At 45.8% G+C, this 16,925-nt stretch overlaps 1 long non-coding RNA gene and 1 other non-coding gene across 2 annotated transcripts in view; one reads left to right on the top strand and one right to left on the bottom strand.

Moving 5' to 3' along the window:
* LOC141418536 (uncharacterized) overlaps positions 1 to 16,925 on the top strand; it is a 34,081-nt gene that overhangs the window by 3,272 nt on the left and 13,884 nt on the right. The window lies entirely within an intron of this gene.
* LOC141418699 (small nucleolar RNA SNORA42/SNORA80 family) lies at positions 3,766 to 3,899 on the bottom strand. The gene has a single exon (XR_012443353.1). It is a non-coding gene; the product is annotated as a small nucleolar RNA SNORA42/SNORA80 family (small nucleolar RNA).

Below are 16,925 nucleotides of genomic sequence, written 5' to 3'. Positions count from 1 at the left end.
CCACCCAGTCCCTAGGTAACTCCCTTCTGTGACATCATTTACCTTCCTGTGATGCCGGCAAGCCAGTACTGCCCGGTACCACCACCCTCCCCTAATATTGCCAATCAAATTTGCTTTCCCCTTGCCTTTCCTTCTTCCTCTCTCCCTTTGCCCGTCTTTCTCCCTTCCTCCCTCTATATAAAGCACATATTTCTTTGTATTTAAGGCAATGTACCTTATTCCAACTTGAGTAATTTGTGATTCCTGCCTTCATCCTCCTTATAACCTAGAGAGAGGATGCAGATACAAATAAGTGACATGCAGCCCTCCCTTTCTTAGGTCCCCATCAGAATTAATCACTGTCTTGAAATTAATGTTTGAAAAGATGCAGAGAAGGAGCCACAGTTGAGGGCTTACACAGCAGGCTTTCCACTCCATTTTTCATGGTGATCGACAGCATGCTGCCGGAACTTGATCATGTGTAAGAAATTCAGGCCCGGCCAGCTGGGTGACCAGTGTCTTGGTGGTTATTGTCTGGAGTAGTTCTCTCCTGGATGAAGCTGGTCTCTTCCTCTTTGACTCTCCTGCCCTGAAACAGCATCTGTTCCCACCAGTTGCTCCTCTTAAATCTCCCCCTCCCCCAGATTGGTCACAAAGTGCCCTGGATTCTGTCATCACCTCCCCTCATCCTCGCTGAGCTTTGTCCTCGTATCTCCTGATGAAGGCGTCTTCTCTACGACTTTCCAGTGTGTTCAGATGTTTCCCATCCTTGAAGACAAACAGACCTTTACTTGTCTTGATAGATGGAAAAGTTGAACAGCGACAGGGACTCAGACTATCCTCAGGTGTGGTCTTTCAGCATGTCTTTGAAGGTTCAGCTGTCTGAACACGGGGATTTCTCTAAAGTGGCACAACTCAGTGGCTGTCAGTTGTTTCCCTCAACAGGGGCAGTTGAGCTCCAATATTCTGTGAGCTCAAAGCTGGCACAGGGTGGCTGGGCTCAGCCCCATTGTCCCTGGGTTCTTTTCTGCTGAGCTCTCTGTTCCAAGTTCCATTCTGCTACCTAGGCTGGAAATTCCACGCATGTTCAGCTCGCAGGAATGCAGTCCTTGCTGGTCAGAGTTGGGCAGGAAGTGGGTGGCCAGAATCATTCTTTTTATCTGCGGCTTCTTGTCTAGCACTATGAGGAGGACTGTGCCGATGCCTGCGATGTTCCTTTTCCAATTGGGGAGCAGCTACTCGTCATCTCCTCTACGAGGGTGTCTTTCCTGACTTTTCCAAAAGTAGAGTGGGTTCCTGAACTAGAGAGGCCCAGAGCCCTTTCATTTGCTATGATATGTAATGCCCTGGTATTCCCGTGATTCGTATGCTGCTCAGTCTCATTCATTCATTCATTCACCATTCATTTATGTAAAACATTATCTTAATGAGCTCTTACCACACTACCAGGCCTTCTGTTAGGAGTTAAGGATAAGTAAGTAAAGTTGGGTATGGTGGTGCACACATATAATCCCAGCACTCAGGAGGCTGAGTGGCAAGAGGATCAAAAGTTAATCCTGGGCTTCATAGCAAGACCCTTTCAAAAAAAAAAAAAAGAAAGAAAGAAAGAAGTAAATGAGTGGGGTTGGAAGTACAGCTCAGTGGTAAAGAACTGCCTAACGTGTGAGGTGCTGGGTTCCAATCCCACACCATAAGAAAAGAAAGAAATAAGTCAAATACAGGCCATTCTTCACATTTACTCTATAGTAAGCTGATAGCAGGAAGCAGACACATAATATACATACAATCATAGCACATTAAAAATTTTTTCTTTTTTTGCAGTACTGGGGCTTGAACTCAGGGTCTTCTCCTTGAGTCACTTTGCCAGCCCTTTTTGTGATGGGTATTTTCGAGATAGGGTCTTGAGGACTGTGCTGGGGCTGGGTTTGAACTGTGATCGTCCTGATCTCTGCCTCCTGAGTGGCTAGGATTACAGGCGTGAGCCACCGGTGCTGGAGAAAAACTCTTGAAGGTGGGAATAATGTTGGGTGCACAGCTTGTATCACACATTGGACTGAAGTCTGTAAAATGAAAAGTATCTTCATTTCCCAAATCATGTCTGTTAGCAGAGGAATACTGGAGCCATGGGCTATCTGACAGTGTGTTCTTTTTTCTTCTTTTTTTCTTTTTGGTTGTCCCTGGATTTGAACTTAGGGCTTCAAGCTTGCTAGGCAGGCGCTTTACCACTTAGACAGGCCCATCCTCACAGTGCTCCTTTGATGACTTCTGAACACAGGCTAACCCCGCTGTTGTGAGTTCTACCTTGTCTGTCAGCTTCAAGTCCCTCCTTAGCTCAGCCCTGGGAAGGAAGCTCTAGTTGGAGGATGTGTGGACACCAGGAAGATCAAGATCCCAGACATCAGTCACCAGTGACTACCCAAGAGTGCTTATTTCCAGAAAGAGAGACAAAGCTGCCATCCATGCCCTGCCCCCAACTGACACACTCACACTGTAATCAAGACTTGGGAAACGGACTCAGACTCATGACTCCCGCCCCGATGGGACTGATTTGCTGTCAGTTAGGTCGCATGAAGTTGTTGCTAGCATTTTTTGGCCAGGGCTGACCTGCAACTCCTAGGCTCAAGCAATTCTGCCTCAGCCTCCCAAACGCTAGGCTCACAGATGTGTGCCACCTCACCCGGCTAATCTGATCAATTTTATTGTGTGGCAGATTGGAACTAAAGGATGAGGGATGAGTGGAGACTTGAAAAAGGAAAGAAAAAAGTAGGATAAAAAGCCAAGAGGCCACAAGTTGGCACTTATCCTCCATCACTGTCCAGGAAAAAACAGCCTGAAATTGGTGCTCCCCACAGACGTGCCTGCCGTGAGGTGTAGATGAGTCACCCAGCACCACCCTGACCGGGATGATATCACCCTCAAAATGTCTGCCTCCCTTAACTCTTGGAATCCAACCAGCACACTGATGACTAATTTGGCTCCCTGGGATTGCTAATATTGGGAAAAAGACAACCCAGCAGCAAGAGGAGCATTCCAGTTACTGAAGAGCGGATAGCAACTGCTAATTAATACATTGGTATGTGGTTACGTACTTCAGCCTACTATGAGTTGGATTGCTGGGATCAAGACTTGTCCAAGCAGTTGAAGCCTCCAGAATGCTGAACTGACTGTGAACCAGATTTATCTCTGTGGTAAATTCACCAGGAAAAGCTACCCTAGGTGGCCTCTTTAAGAACCAGTCAAATGACTATGGCACAAGGCAAGAGCTTCTGAGCCAGTCGCTTTGATCACAGAGTGCAAGGGATGTAATTAGGTTAGCAAGACTATGCTGCCCGACCCCAGCTCCAGCCCTGACCCAACAAGTAGGTGTGACATTGTCTGACATTTTCTGCATCTGACTCAGCCCCATCAGTCCTGGTCAGTAGGTCAATGGCGCTGTCATCCTCCCCAGGCTGAAAAGAGCAGGAGTGGACAGGGATGTAAGAATGCAGACCCATTTTTCTGCACCCAGTCAAAGGCAAGTCCTCTACTGTCCCTTAGGCCATTTCTTCTTTTTGTTTTGCTTTGGTTTTGGTGGTGCTGAGGTTGGAATTCAGGACCTGGTGCTTGCTAGGCAGGTGTTCTGCTACTTGATCCATGTCCCAGCCCTTTTTTCTTTTATTCTTTAGATAGGGTCTTCTGCTTTTTGCCTTGGGCTGGCCTGGGACTATGATCGTCCAACCTACGCCTCCTAAGTAACTGGGGTTATTGGTATGACCCACCATGTCAGGCCTCCTCATTATTTATTTCCACTGTGCAACCCACGTCAGTGCCAGCAGTCTACAGGCAGAGGCCAGGCAGTGGTTCAGAGCCACAGTCTGCTCTGGCACAGGACACTGCGAGAGGCCCAGGGAGACAGGCCTGCCATGAATCCAAACCCAGGCCTTCCTTGGGCCATTTTGAATCAGCCAACTCACCTAAGGGCAGGTCAGTTTAGCACAAGGATCATAAATGATATATTCCAAACATTTAAGCACCCGTAACAGTAACCTATTTCGAATTTAACAACTGCAAATACTAAGTATAAACGTTCCGCTGAACCACACCTTCAGCCCTTTTTTGCTCTGGTTATTTTGGAGATAAGATCTCACTTTTTGCCAGGCTAGCCTGGACTATGAGCCTCCTTCTATTTTATGTTTCCCGCCACCACTGGGAAGATAGGCGCTTGCCACTGTACCCAGCCATCCGTGGAGATGGGTCCTCGATAACTTTTTGCTGGGGTGACCTTCAATTGCAGTCCTCCCAATCTCAGTATCTAGGATTGCAGGTGTGAGCCACTGGTGTCTGGCACCCTTCTGTTCTTTTTTGTTTTTGTTTTGTTGTTGAGACAGAATGTCACTATGTAGCCCAGGCTGTTCTTGAACTCACTATGTAGCCAAGACTGACCTCAAACTCATGAACCTCCTGTTTCTGCCTCCCAAGTGCTGGGATTACAGGTGTGAGCCACCACACCTGGCCTGCTTTTTCTTAATTGTCAACAAATATTTATTGCTGCTCTACCCTGTGGCAGTTACTCAGAAGGCCTTGAAGACTTAGTGATAAGTGAGAGGCAGGGGCAGGAGGACGGATCAAAGAGTATTCACCAAAGCCCCTTGTATAATTATAAATCAGAATACAACCCATCATCCTGAATGCTAAGTGTAACATTCTCTGGGTTTCCCATTTGCCAGGCACTGGGCCCAGTGATCTCAAATTCCTCCCTTTATTGAATCCTCCCAACTCCACAAGGCAGATGTGACCATCGTCCCTACTCTAGACATGAAGAGCCCTGAGATGCAGACAAGTGAAGTGACTGTCTAAGAAGAGGCAGAGTTGTGATTTGAGCCTAACCACCTGACCATGGGGTGGGTAATGGCCACTACAAAGTACTATGTATCTGGCTATACTGTAGTCCCTTCTCAGTACCTCCCCGCTTCCTGTTTTCTCACCCAGCCTTTCTGGGAGCTGGGTAGTTGCTCTTTCTCTCAGACCAAATAGAACTGGACTGGCTGGTCTACCTCCAAGTCATGGCTTTTTTTGTTTTTGTTGTCCTGGGACTTGAACTCAGGGCCTATACCTTGAGCCACTCAACCTGCCCTTTTTTTTGATGAGTTTTTTTTTTTTTTTTTTTTTTTTTTAGATAGGGTCTCGAACTATTTGCCTGGGCTGGCTTTGAAGCACGATCCTCCTGATCTCTGCCTCCTGAGTAGCTAGGATTACAGGCATGAGCCACCTGCACCGGGCCAAGTCATGACTTTGAGGCTGGGAGCAAGGGTAGCCTTAGGTAATCATCGATTAACCTTCCATTGGATCTTACACAGAGGATGAAAGCATTTGGTTTGGAGGACCAGCTCTCTGCATGGATTTAATCCAGACCCCAAACCCATCCCCTTTCCATGCCGTGGGAAGCCCAGCCAAGGGCAGATATTAGGCAAGTTTTGTCACCTGTCTGGGACTTTTTCCTTTACTGTCCCACAAATTGCATCCTTCTGGGCATTGCTGGGTCTCAGCCCTGAAGGAACAAAACACATGCCATGTGTTTGTGAGTTTATATAAATCAATAGCACACAATGATATATTGTGTGTTTGACCTACTTCTAAACACAGCTCAATGAAGAATAACTCATATGTCTCAGGAAAATGACCAAGTCAATCACAGGTTGGGAGTCATGTTTCTCTCCCTCCCCTCCACCCTCACATTCATGGCAGAGCAGCCCAGACCCCAACCTACCAGGCCCCACCCTGTCATCCCGCAGCAAAATGTCATCAAGGATCCCCTCCCCACCAGTCCCCAACGCATTTCCAGGATGGCTGGAACCTCATTTTCTGTTGTAGAAAATGTGAAACCTGAAAACCCCTTCTCTTCACTCTTGAAAATGATACCTGGTTGAAATCACCTGGCATCTGGTCTTGCCTGACCAGCCTCAGTTGAAACCAACTCTGTATGTGCTGGTAGACCTTCTGAAGTCCCTGAGGACTCCCTGTGTTTTCAGTCCAATCCACTTGAGACTCTGTCCCAAGAGTCCAAGGCTCACCCGGGTTTTGATACTTATTGCATCTTTTAGGGTGATAGACTTACCCCTTATCAGATGCCTGCTTTGCCCATCTAAATTCATTCATGGGATTCAAAGGGCACCTCTGGGCTTTCTGAAGATTCAGTGGGAGGTAGGCTTGGTGGCACATGTCTGTAATCCCAGCACTGGGGAGGTTGAGGCTGGAGAATCAGAAGTTCCAAGCTAGCCAGGCAAATAGTTTGCAAGACCCTATCTTGAAAAAACCCTTCACACACACACATACACATACACACACCCCCCAAAAAAAAGTCTGGTGGAGATACAGGCCCTGAGTTCAAACCCCAGTATCATAAAAAAAAAAAAAAAGCTCCAAGCCAGCCTGGTCTACATAGGAAGACCCTACCTCAAAAAACCAAAACAAACAAACAAACAACCACCACAAAAAAAACAAATCCCCAACATTTTGTGGACATTAAATTTGTTTTGTTTTGAAAAAAATAAGTATGAATGTTTTACAGAATTGCTTATTTTTACATACCTTATTTCCTCCTCTACCAACTTAAATAGAAAACAAATGGAAAAATATATGTAGGAAAGATGCAAGGAATGATGAGGTTATTGCAAACGTGTATCTTTAGGCTCTGGAAAGTTGCCTTTGGAGGATGGGCAAGTTAGGAACCCAACCTTCTAGCATTGCCCTGTCCCCGTGATGTCACCAGGAAGTTTCTATCTTAGCCATGAATGATGATGATGTCTTCAGGGTCAAGGTCAGCTTGCAGTCCCAGATGCTCACCATTTTGTGAATCTGGACGATGCAAACAGTTGTGTCTCCTTGCATCTAGAAAACAACACTTCCTGGGCTCTAGTAACCCCTATTTTCTCCCATCTTTGAATCTTTGCACAAGGATTCCCTCTTCCAAGAAAGTCCCACCTCCCTCCTATTCATCTTTAGAAGTCAACCTTGAGCTTGCAAAGTAGGTGCTCTGTTGCTTGAGCCATACCTCCAGTCCATTTTGCTCTGGTTATTTCGGAGATGGCGTCTTGAGAACTATTGGCCCAGGCTGGCCTTGAACCTTGATCTTCCAGATCTCAGCCTCCCACATTGCTAGAATTACAGGTGTGAGCCACTGGTGCCTAAGTAAATGTGTGTGTGTGTGTGTGTGTGTGTGTGTGTGTGTGTGTGTTTGGGGGTGGTGGTGTTTGTTTTGTTTTTTGGCAGCACTGGGGCCTGAACTCAGGGCCTCTCATTTTCAGGGCAGGTGCTTTACCACTTGAGCTATGCCCTCAGCCCTACGTCGACCTTTCTCTAGGGCTCAAGAGGAAACTTACACCTTCTTACATGCCCCCTCCTTTGGGATCAAGCTCTGCACACACACACATACACACACACCCCCAACCAGCCCATGAAGCCAGCTATGGCCTTCCAGAATCCTCAATTCCCTGGACTGGCCTGGCCTACAGGGTCTCTCCCTCTGGGCCTGGGTCTAGGAGACCCAGTAGCCAGTGATGAGCACCTGGAAGCAGGCCTACTTGTCTGCTCCAAATCATTGCCCTTCCCTCAGGCAACCCTGACTCGCCAGGTCTAAAAGGAGCAATTCTCCCCACACCCACCCCCCACTCTCATCTGCCCACCAGCAAATCCCAGGGTCATGTGGATTTCCTACAAGGACCCTCCCAACCAGGGTGTTCTAGAAAGACCACTCTGATCGTGCTATCACTTCTCTTTAAAACCATTCCATGACTACCTATTGCCCTAAGGATAAAGGCTAAAATTCTTAACAGGATTTACACATTCTTCACCTGGTTCTTTTGAAAAAACCAACAAGCACGCTAAGACCATCTTAATTTTCCTGGCTGTCCACGCTCTTTAAGATTGATGAGGGCTGTACTAAATTGTCAAGAGGTAATTAATTCATCCAACCCGAATGGTATGTGAATTCCAAGGGAGGTGGCTTTCTCCCCACTCTTTGCTCCACCCTGCAACCCATCTGGACCCAGGCATTCTCTTTCAGTGACTGGGTGACCTGGCTCAGGGCAGAGAGGGGCAGAGAAGTGCGGTGGGGCTGCAAAGGAGCAATACAGATGGGATCCCTGGTGATGCAAAAAGAGGTGGCCCACCCAGCCCCCTGGAATTGCTGCTTTATATCGACATGATGCAACTTGTGCTTTTCAGAATTCCTTCCAACAGTAAAAAGATTTGGGAGGAATGTAAATACTCATAACAGGAGAATGGCATGTTAACTATAGTTGAAACAATGTATGGGCATTTAAAGGAAGGTTTACAGGGCTTAGTAGCAACATGAAATGTCACACTGAGGGGATGAAGATGATCTTCACAGCCAAGACGGGGTGGGGGTGAGTGATAGTGAGAAACATGCATCTTCTAGCTGGATAGACCAGACTAGGGGATCAGTTCCCATCTGTTCCCACTCATGAGTGGGATGGTCATCCCATGCTTCCTTAATGTCGCTGGGGTCTGGGCTTTGGTTTTCTTTCCTGCCCTCTTTCCCCCTCTCTCTCTTTTTCTCTTTCCTTCTTTCTTTCTCTTCCTTCCTTTCTCTTTTTCTTTCTCTCTTTCTTTTCTTTCCCCTCCCTGCCTCCCTCCCTCCCTTCTTTCTTTCCTTCCTACCATCCAGTGTGTATAATAAGAGCTGGATTATCTTGAATATTAGATAAGATAATGTATATAAGAGTGCTAGCCAGAAATCAAATGAGAAGTTCAATAATATTAGCCCTTCTAGTTTTCTAAGTTGTGTGTGTGTGTGCATTTTAAAATTATTTTGTAAAAAGTCTTGAAGAAAGTAACTGAGATTAACAAATTCTAAAAAAAAAAAAAAAATCCCCCCTTTTAAGTTACATACTGTTATGTAACAAACTGGGCTAAAACTTAGTAGCTTAAAACAAGCACCATTTCATTATATCTCACAATTTGGAAGTCAGGAATTTGGGCAGTTCTTCTTTTTCCATGCGGCACTGACTGAGGTCAACTCAGTAGTGTTTATCTGGTGACTGACTGAGGTGGAGGTTCGGGATCCCATGCCATTCACAAGACTGGTGCTTGGTGAGACCTGCTGGAAGACTGGGTTCAGCTGTAACCACTGACCCACCACTGGCTGGTGGTCTCAGGGTAATCTTTGCTGTGGCAGCTCAGGACTTCCAGGGCAAATGTCTGAAGGACAGGAAGAGTAGACGCTGGATTTTTAAGACAAGGGCCTTGGAGCTGGAGCAAAGTCACCGTGTTCTATTGCTCAAGTGCTTACAGGGCCTGCCCAGATGCAAGTAGAGGGGACATAGACCCCACATCTCAATGACAAGAATGTAGCAGAATTGGCAGTCATCTTTAATCTACTTGGCAATTGACTGAAAGGTGATGATAGCAATATTCACATTGGTTGTAATGTTAAATCTTTTTCTGGAAAGATGGCCACCTATTGGCCTTTCATTGGGTTGGGATTGTTTCCAGGCTAAGCAAGTAACTCCAGAAGCTCAGACCTGTAGATATTGCTAGAGAAGAAGCAAGCAGGGCAAAGGGGAGAGAATAAAGCTGTGCCTTTGGGCTTTGCCATGCTGGAGATCAAACCCATGGCCTTGTGCATGCTAGGCAAACACTCTCTACCACTATGCTACATCCCAGCTGTGGGCGTTAGAAACAGAAATAAAATTTCTGTGCAGTTACAGTGCGAGGTAGCAGTGCTTGGAGTCTAAAAGGTGCTCATGACCTTATGAATTATTATTTTGGGTAGTACTGGGGTTTGAACTTCTGGCCTTGCTTGCGCTTGCTGTTCACACTCCCAGCCCAGCACTTACGTTTTTTGAACCACAGTTTATCTCTAAAATTGGAAGCAGTACCTGCTTCAGGGGATTGTTTTGGTCATCAAAAAGGTGATAGATTCAAGCCAGGTGTGATGGCACATGCCTGTAACTCTAGCAGTCTGGAGGCTGGGGCAGAAGGATCATGAGTTCAAGGCCAACCTAGGCTCATAGTGAGACCCTATCTAAAAAAAAAAAAAATTCAAAGTGCTTACAAACATGACTTCTATTTCTGAAAAATCTTGGACTTAGAGTGCCAAACCATTGGTTGAGTCTCTCTTTTGTCTACTTGGGACCCCTGGGCTCATGTCCTTTTGTGGAAGGGTCCCTAAGGATCAGTTTGACATCAGGCAGAGACCTGCCTTCCCTCTAGGCATCAAGCAGACATGTTTTTCCCCAGTGCTGATGAGTGCAAACACATTTCAGAATCTGAACATTTTCCTGCTAAACATCCTGCAGCACTAGAAACTAGTCATACAACACTCAGAAGCAGAGCAGGCCAGGAGACCAGTGCCTCTGAGCTAATGCGGGATGAATTTTCTATCACCTTTATCTTTAGAGACAATAAGTACATAGCTTTAGACTCTCTTATGGCTTGGGTGGGAAATTCCAGGACCTGGAATTTTAAACTACAATTTTGATTTGATTCAGAGATTCGGGTTCCTGTTTCTGGACACGAGACCAAGGGAAACCTGAATACACTCTTTAGTTTCACTGCTTTCATCACCAATTTTAGAAGTCTAAACAATGAATAAAACTAGCTTTGCTACAGGTAACATCTCAGAGTATGGTCACTATGGTAACCATGGGTTAAGCTTTCAGGAATTTGGAGGTAACCTTGTCTATCTCAAATTGGTTGAAAGATGCTGACCTTGTACAAATGTTTGATGGGTGGACTTTTGACATCAGAGGACCAAAGCTCCTCGAACAAGTCACAGTGTGCCGCCATTTTCTGAACATGAGTCTATAAAGAAACATGAAGTTTGGTCACACATGTGCTGACCACTGATCACTTCATTTTCCTTTCCTCCAATAACCATCACCCACACCTCAGGTCCCTCATTCCATTATTCCGTAAATACTCTAAACTTTGTCCAAAAGAAGGCAGATTTGAGTTCAGAATTCCTGCTTTTACCCATTTGGTGGCCACATGAGTAAACACTTTCTCCTTTGCAAAACTCATCATTTCAGTGCTTGACGTACTGCTTTATGGAAAATGAACCTGGCTTCGTTATAGTCAACAGTCATTGGAGCTCTAATTCTGCCCCAGAGTATGTCAAACCTGGTCACCAGAGATACAGACTCTCCAAAAGGGAAGGGGAGCCATCTAAAGCTTCCAAACCCAGCCTCTGTTCTCACAGTCTGAGATAGAGGAGAGTGACTGGTGGCAAAGACAAGGTCAGCTGTGGTCGCTCCATCTTCTGGGTCCCCACCTCTGAGATGTACATCTGTTGCTGTGATCATCTCCCAAACCTGGAATGACCTCTCCAGGGTCTCCAGCATCTGGTTGCCAAGGCTGCTGTTGCTAGGCTGACTGGGCCAGGAAAGGCCTCGTAGTTCTCTCTGGTCACTTCACAATTACATAGTAATTTGGAGTGTGGAGTCCAGAGAGGACTCGGGGGAAGGACATTTTTGATTGTGTATTGCTACATAACAAATGACCCCAAAATGTAGTGACTAAACAGAAATAACTTATTCTCATAACCCTTTGGGTTAGCTGTACTCAGTTGGGTGGTTCTTCTGCTCCATATGGTATTGGCTGAGGTCATTCATGTGACTACATTTAGGTAGGAGTCTTGCCAGGATGACATTGACTAATATAACTTTCCTAACACATCTGGCGACTTAGCGGGGTGACAGCTGAGGGATGGCTAGTTCCCTGTTTCTGCATAGTCTCTCATCATTAAAGTCTAACCCATGCTTTCTGATTTTATTTATTTTTTGGTGGTACTGGGGTTTGAACTCAGGGTCTTGTGCTTTCTAGGCAAGCACTTAACCTGAATTTTCTAACAAGACAATTGGATCCCAAGAGGACAGGAGTGAAAGCTGCAGACCTCTGTGGCCTGGGCCTGCAGCCGGAACAGGGTTACTTAGATTGCACTTGATTGACTTGACAATGTCATCGGCCAGCATGGTTTTAAGGACAAGAGAAATAAAATACGTTTCTGGTTAAAAGGAGTGGCTAGTGCATTTAGGGATGTGAAGAATTAACAGTGGCCATGTTTGGAGAGTTGGGCAGGACAACGAGCTGGTGATTTTGATCTTTGAGGACAAAAGGGGTCAAGACCCAGGAGCAGGGTCTGCCTTCCTGGGCCTGCAGCCTTGTACAGTGCCTGTGGCCCTACTCTCAAAAAAAGCACCCCACTTGGATACTTGATGCAATGCTGTGCTGGGGGCATTTTGAAAATCTTAGTAAGTTTTGAACAGGAGGCTTCACATTTATATTTTGTACTGGGCCCTGGAATGTGTCATACCTCTCTTTTTTTTCTCTGTTTGTGAAGACTTTTGTATTCTCTTAGAAGAGAGGAGGAAGGAAAAGACTAGGAGAGGAAGGAACCATTTCAAAGCCCTGTAGGAGGGCAGTGGACTGGGGTGAGGTGTAGGGCAGGGGTCGGGGTGAATAATTCAGTTCTGTGGCTGATCACTGACTGAAAACTTCTGCCTAGGAAAAGTAGCCTTAGGAGTCTTAGAACCTCAGCTGAGCCACACATGCTAGAAGGATCAGAAGAAGGTGCAGCCAGGGGCCTCTTACCAACCCGGCAAAGACCCTGAGAAAGATCATCTCTGTGTGTCAGCATTGTGTTTGTTTGTTCGTCTTTGGAATCCTCCCTCGATCTGCTTTGGAACCTAGAACTGGGCCTTGAAGCTGGCTCTTGCTTCTGAGGTTTCCTAGCTGAAAAGTCTTAAACAAGTTAAACATCCATGCCATACAAATTAAAAAGAGTATCCGTGGCTCACACCTGTAATCCTAGCTACACAGGAGGCAGAGATCAGGAGGAGTGAGGTTCGAAGCCAGCCCAGGGAAATAGTTTATGAGACTCTATCTCAAAAAAAAAAGAAAAAAGAAAAATCACACAAAAGGGTTGGTGGAGTGGCTCAAGGTGTAGGCCCTGAGTTCAAAAAAAAAAGCTAAACATCCCTAACCTGAAACTCTAAAAGCAAATGCTCCAAAGTCCAAAACACTACAAGTGAAAACTCTACACCTGACATCATGTGACAGGTCACAGTCAAAATGCAGGTGCACTAAAAACATCATATAAAATTACCTTCAGGGACCGGGGTGTAGCTCAGTGGTACAGCACTTGCCTAGCATGAACAAGGCATATGGGTTTGATCCCCAGGACTACAAAAAAAAAAAAATGCATTCAGGCTATACATAAAGGTGTATATGAACATAAATGAAGTTTCTGTTTGGATGTAGGCCCCACCCCAAGATCTCTCCCTCTTTTTTTTTTTCAATTTGAGACAGGGTCTTGCCATGTAGTCCAGAGGTTGGCCTTGAACTCTTGATCCTCTGTTCTCAGCCACTCATGTAGCTGGAATTACAGATGTGTACCACCATGCCTGGTTTCTGAAGATATGTCATTACATATATGCAACTGTTCTAAAATCCAAAAACATTCTGAAATTCAAAGCTCTTTTGATTCCAAAGGAGTTTGGAATCAAACTCTTTTGATAAGGGATATTCAACTTGTGTTACATCTCCTTTTGATACTGCTTGTTGAAGGGTAAAACTTCTTGTGAGATGTTTGTGTGTGTGTGTGAGAGAGAGAGAGAGAGCTGTCTGGAGTTTCTCTGGAATTAACAGGTCTTCTGCTCTGAGCTTTCTGGCAGGAGCTGACTCTTTTGGAAACAGACCTTTTGCCTGTCACAGTCTAGGAGCAGGTCATTGACTGACCTTGTAATCCTGGCTGACTACTTTAGATGTATAGGTTATTAGCAAACCAAGGTAGAGAAAAATGTTCCACTGATAAATGGCTGTGATCCTCCATGTATTAGAATGTTAACAGGTAATTCTGTAAAAGAAATAGTAGAATACTCACTCAGAGCTAGATTAGGGTGTTTTATTTGCTGTGTGACGTCAGTCAAGTCACCTCCCCTCTCTGTACCTCATTTTCCACATTCATAAAAATGTTGCTAGAAATATTCATCTTGCAGGGGTATTGTGAAGATTCGATGAGGTCATGTGTGCAGACATGCCTGACACGTCTTATGTTGACATCTAGTTATGTTGGACCAGAGATGAAAGAAGGAAGCAAAGTGATAGAGCAAAGGAGGTGTGAATTTAAATCTTGACTTCAGGACTGAGATATGGCTCAGTGGTAGAGCGCTTGCTTAGCATGCATGAAGCCTGGGTTTAATACCTAGTACTGGGGAAAAAAAAAAACACCTCTACTTATAATAACAGCTACCATGGTTTAGTAATTACTATGTGCCAGGCCTGTGAATTATCTTTTAAAAATCCTTACAACAGCCCAGAGCCTGTGGCTCACTCCTGTAATCTTAACTACTCTGGAGGCAGAGATCAGATGGGAGGATGGAGGTTCAAAGCCAGCCCCAGGCAAAATAGTTCTCTTGAAAAAAGTCCATCACAACAAAAGGCTGGTGAAGTGGCTTAAGTGGTAAACTCGAAAGAGTCCTTGCAAGACACAGCCTGGATCAGGGAATTATCGTTATCCATATTTTACAAATGAGGAAACTGAAGCACAGAGGTTAAACAGCTTGCCCAAGGCTTCCAGGTAAGAGCAAAGTCAGGTAATCTGATTCCAGAGCCTTTGTTTTGTTCTCCTTGGCAGTAGTGGAGCTTGAACCCAGGGCCTTGCACATGCTAGACAAGCATTCTACAATTTTGAGTTATACCCTTGGCCCTTTTGTTTTATTTTCAATACGGGTTCTCACCACTACGTTTTCCTGGGCTGGCTGCAAATTCACAATAATTCTGTCTCTGCCTCCCGAGTAGCTGGGATTACAGATGTGAGTCACCAAGCCTGGCTAAAGAGCTCATACTTTCTAGCTGTGTAATCTAGGATAAGCCCCACAATCTTTCTAATCCTCTGTATTGACAGCTATAAAATGGGGAAATCTTTGTGAGGATTAGGAATAATGCGTATGAAATGATTATCATGGCAACGTCTGCTATTTCATGGGTATTAAGTGTTTTTACTAAGTGCTCATTGTTTTGGATTTTCGTTCCCTAAACCGGCACCTGTGGGTGTGACTTTATTTGGAAATGGGGTCTTTGCAGATGATCAAGTGAGGAAGAAGTCACTAGAGTGGGTCATTTGGATGCAGAGACAGGTCTCCACACCAGGGGAATGTCATTCAAAGATGCTCTGCCAGGTATGGTGGTGCATGACTGTAGTTTCAGGACTCAGGAGGCCGAGGCAGGAGGATCTTGAGTTTGAGGCCAGCCTGGGCCACAACAATACAAAGCAAAAAGACATAGGAAGAGATTGTGGATGATGCATTAACAAGTCAAAAACAAAAAAAAAAACAAACCCAAAGATTGCCAGCCAAACACCAGAAGCCAGGAAAGGCCTCTCACAGCCTTAGAAGGAATCAATCCTGTGGGCACCTGAATATCCGACTCCCACCCTTCAGGACTGTGAGGGAATGCATTTCTGTTCTTTTAAACCTCCTAGCTTGTGGCACTTTGTTACGGCCATGCTAAGAAGCAAACACACTCAGTGGGCCTTCACCATGTCTTTACCCTGTGGCTCTCGAGTGCACACAGCAGCGGGCCCCGAGCTCGCTGGGGGCTCTGCACAGATGTGTTCAGGGCTGCAACCCGACTCTGCAGACATGCTCTGTCTAGCACAACTCTGGGTGGTAGAGTCAAGGGCAGTGTTTGGGGTCCCACCTGCCTTCTGTGCTCTGTTCCCATCGCCCTGATGTTACCTCAAACAAGACAAGTCTTCAACCGACTCAGTCAGGAGAAAGTGATGATAAACAAATAGTCCCTTCGAGTGAGTCACACTTGATACTGTGGTGCCTGCTTGGAAAAGATTTTGAGGGCAAAGAGGGACCCTCCAGGCCCCCACAAAATGTCTGCGTACCCTGGAGTCACCCCGTTGTCATGATCCTTGTTCTCTGCATACAGACACCCCTACTGCTTTCATCAGAAATCCTTCCTAGCTGTGTAAGCAGCCCAAGGAGGCACTTCGGGCCCTCAGGGAGGTCAGGCTGTCTCAGAAGAGCTGGTGAAAAGGCAGCAGGAGCCCTGGGGATTACTGTGAAAGCTTGGGGAACAATTATCTAGAGTGAGCTCACCCAGCGGCAGCCAGGGCCTGCCCAACCCTGCTCTCCAGGAATACCAGGAACCCCACTCCCTTCCCGGTTCTCAGGAAACGAAAAAAGCCCCGAACAGACAGGTCATCATGGCTGTGGAAAGCAGAGTGGGAACATGTCATTTCTGTTATCTGATGGGAGGGAACAAACCACCTCCATAAGATCCTGCTATACCTCTCCCAGGCACATAGCCAAAAGAATATAAGTCATATAGTCAAGACACCTGCACACCCATGTTTATAGCAGCACTATTCACAATAGCCAGCTATGGAATCAGTCCAGGTGCCCACCAACAGATGAATGGATAAAGAAAATTGTGGTATTTATACACATATACACAGTGGAATATTATTCAGCCATAAAGAAGGGTGAATGATGTCATTTGCAGGGAAAAGGATGGGACTGGAGATCAGAATGTTAGGTGAAATTAGCAAGTCTGAGAAAGACAAATATTGCATGGTCTTGCTCATACGTGGAATTTAGTCTCTCTCTCTTTTGCAATATGGGGTTTGAACTCAGGGCCTCATGTTTGCTGGGCAGGCACTCTACCCCTTGAACCACACCCTAGCCCCCCAGTTACGTTTAATTGTCAAATCTCAGACTTCTTTTGGTTCAGTTTTTCAGCTTTTCCTTGCTTTTTTTATTTTTTGGCAGCATTGGGGGTTGAGGTCGGGCCTCACACTTGAGACACTCAACCAGCTCAGGAATCTAGTCTTTAAAAAACGAATAAGAGGAATAGAAAATAGGTCTTGTCTGGGAGTAGGTTTCGGTGTGGGGGGGAGAGAAGACCAAGAGGGGGCTGAATATGGCCAAGGCGCT

Source organism: Castor canadensis, chromosome 17 (genome assembly GCF_047511655.1).
Source record: "Castor canadensis chromosome 17, mCasCan1.hap1v2, whole genome shotgun sequence".
In the NCBI taxonomy this organism is placed as follows: Eukaryota; Metazoa; Chordata; class Mammalia; order Rodentia; family Castoridae; genus Castor; species Castor canadensis.
Note: the sequence above shows the minus strand (reverse complement) of the source record. Positions and strands in the feature narration are given on the sequence as shown.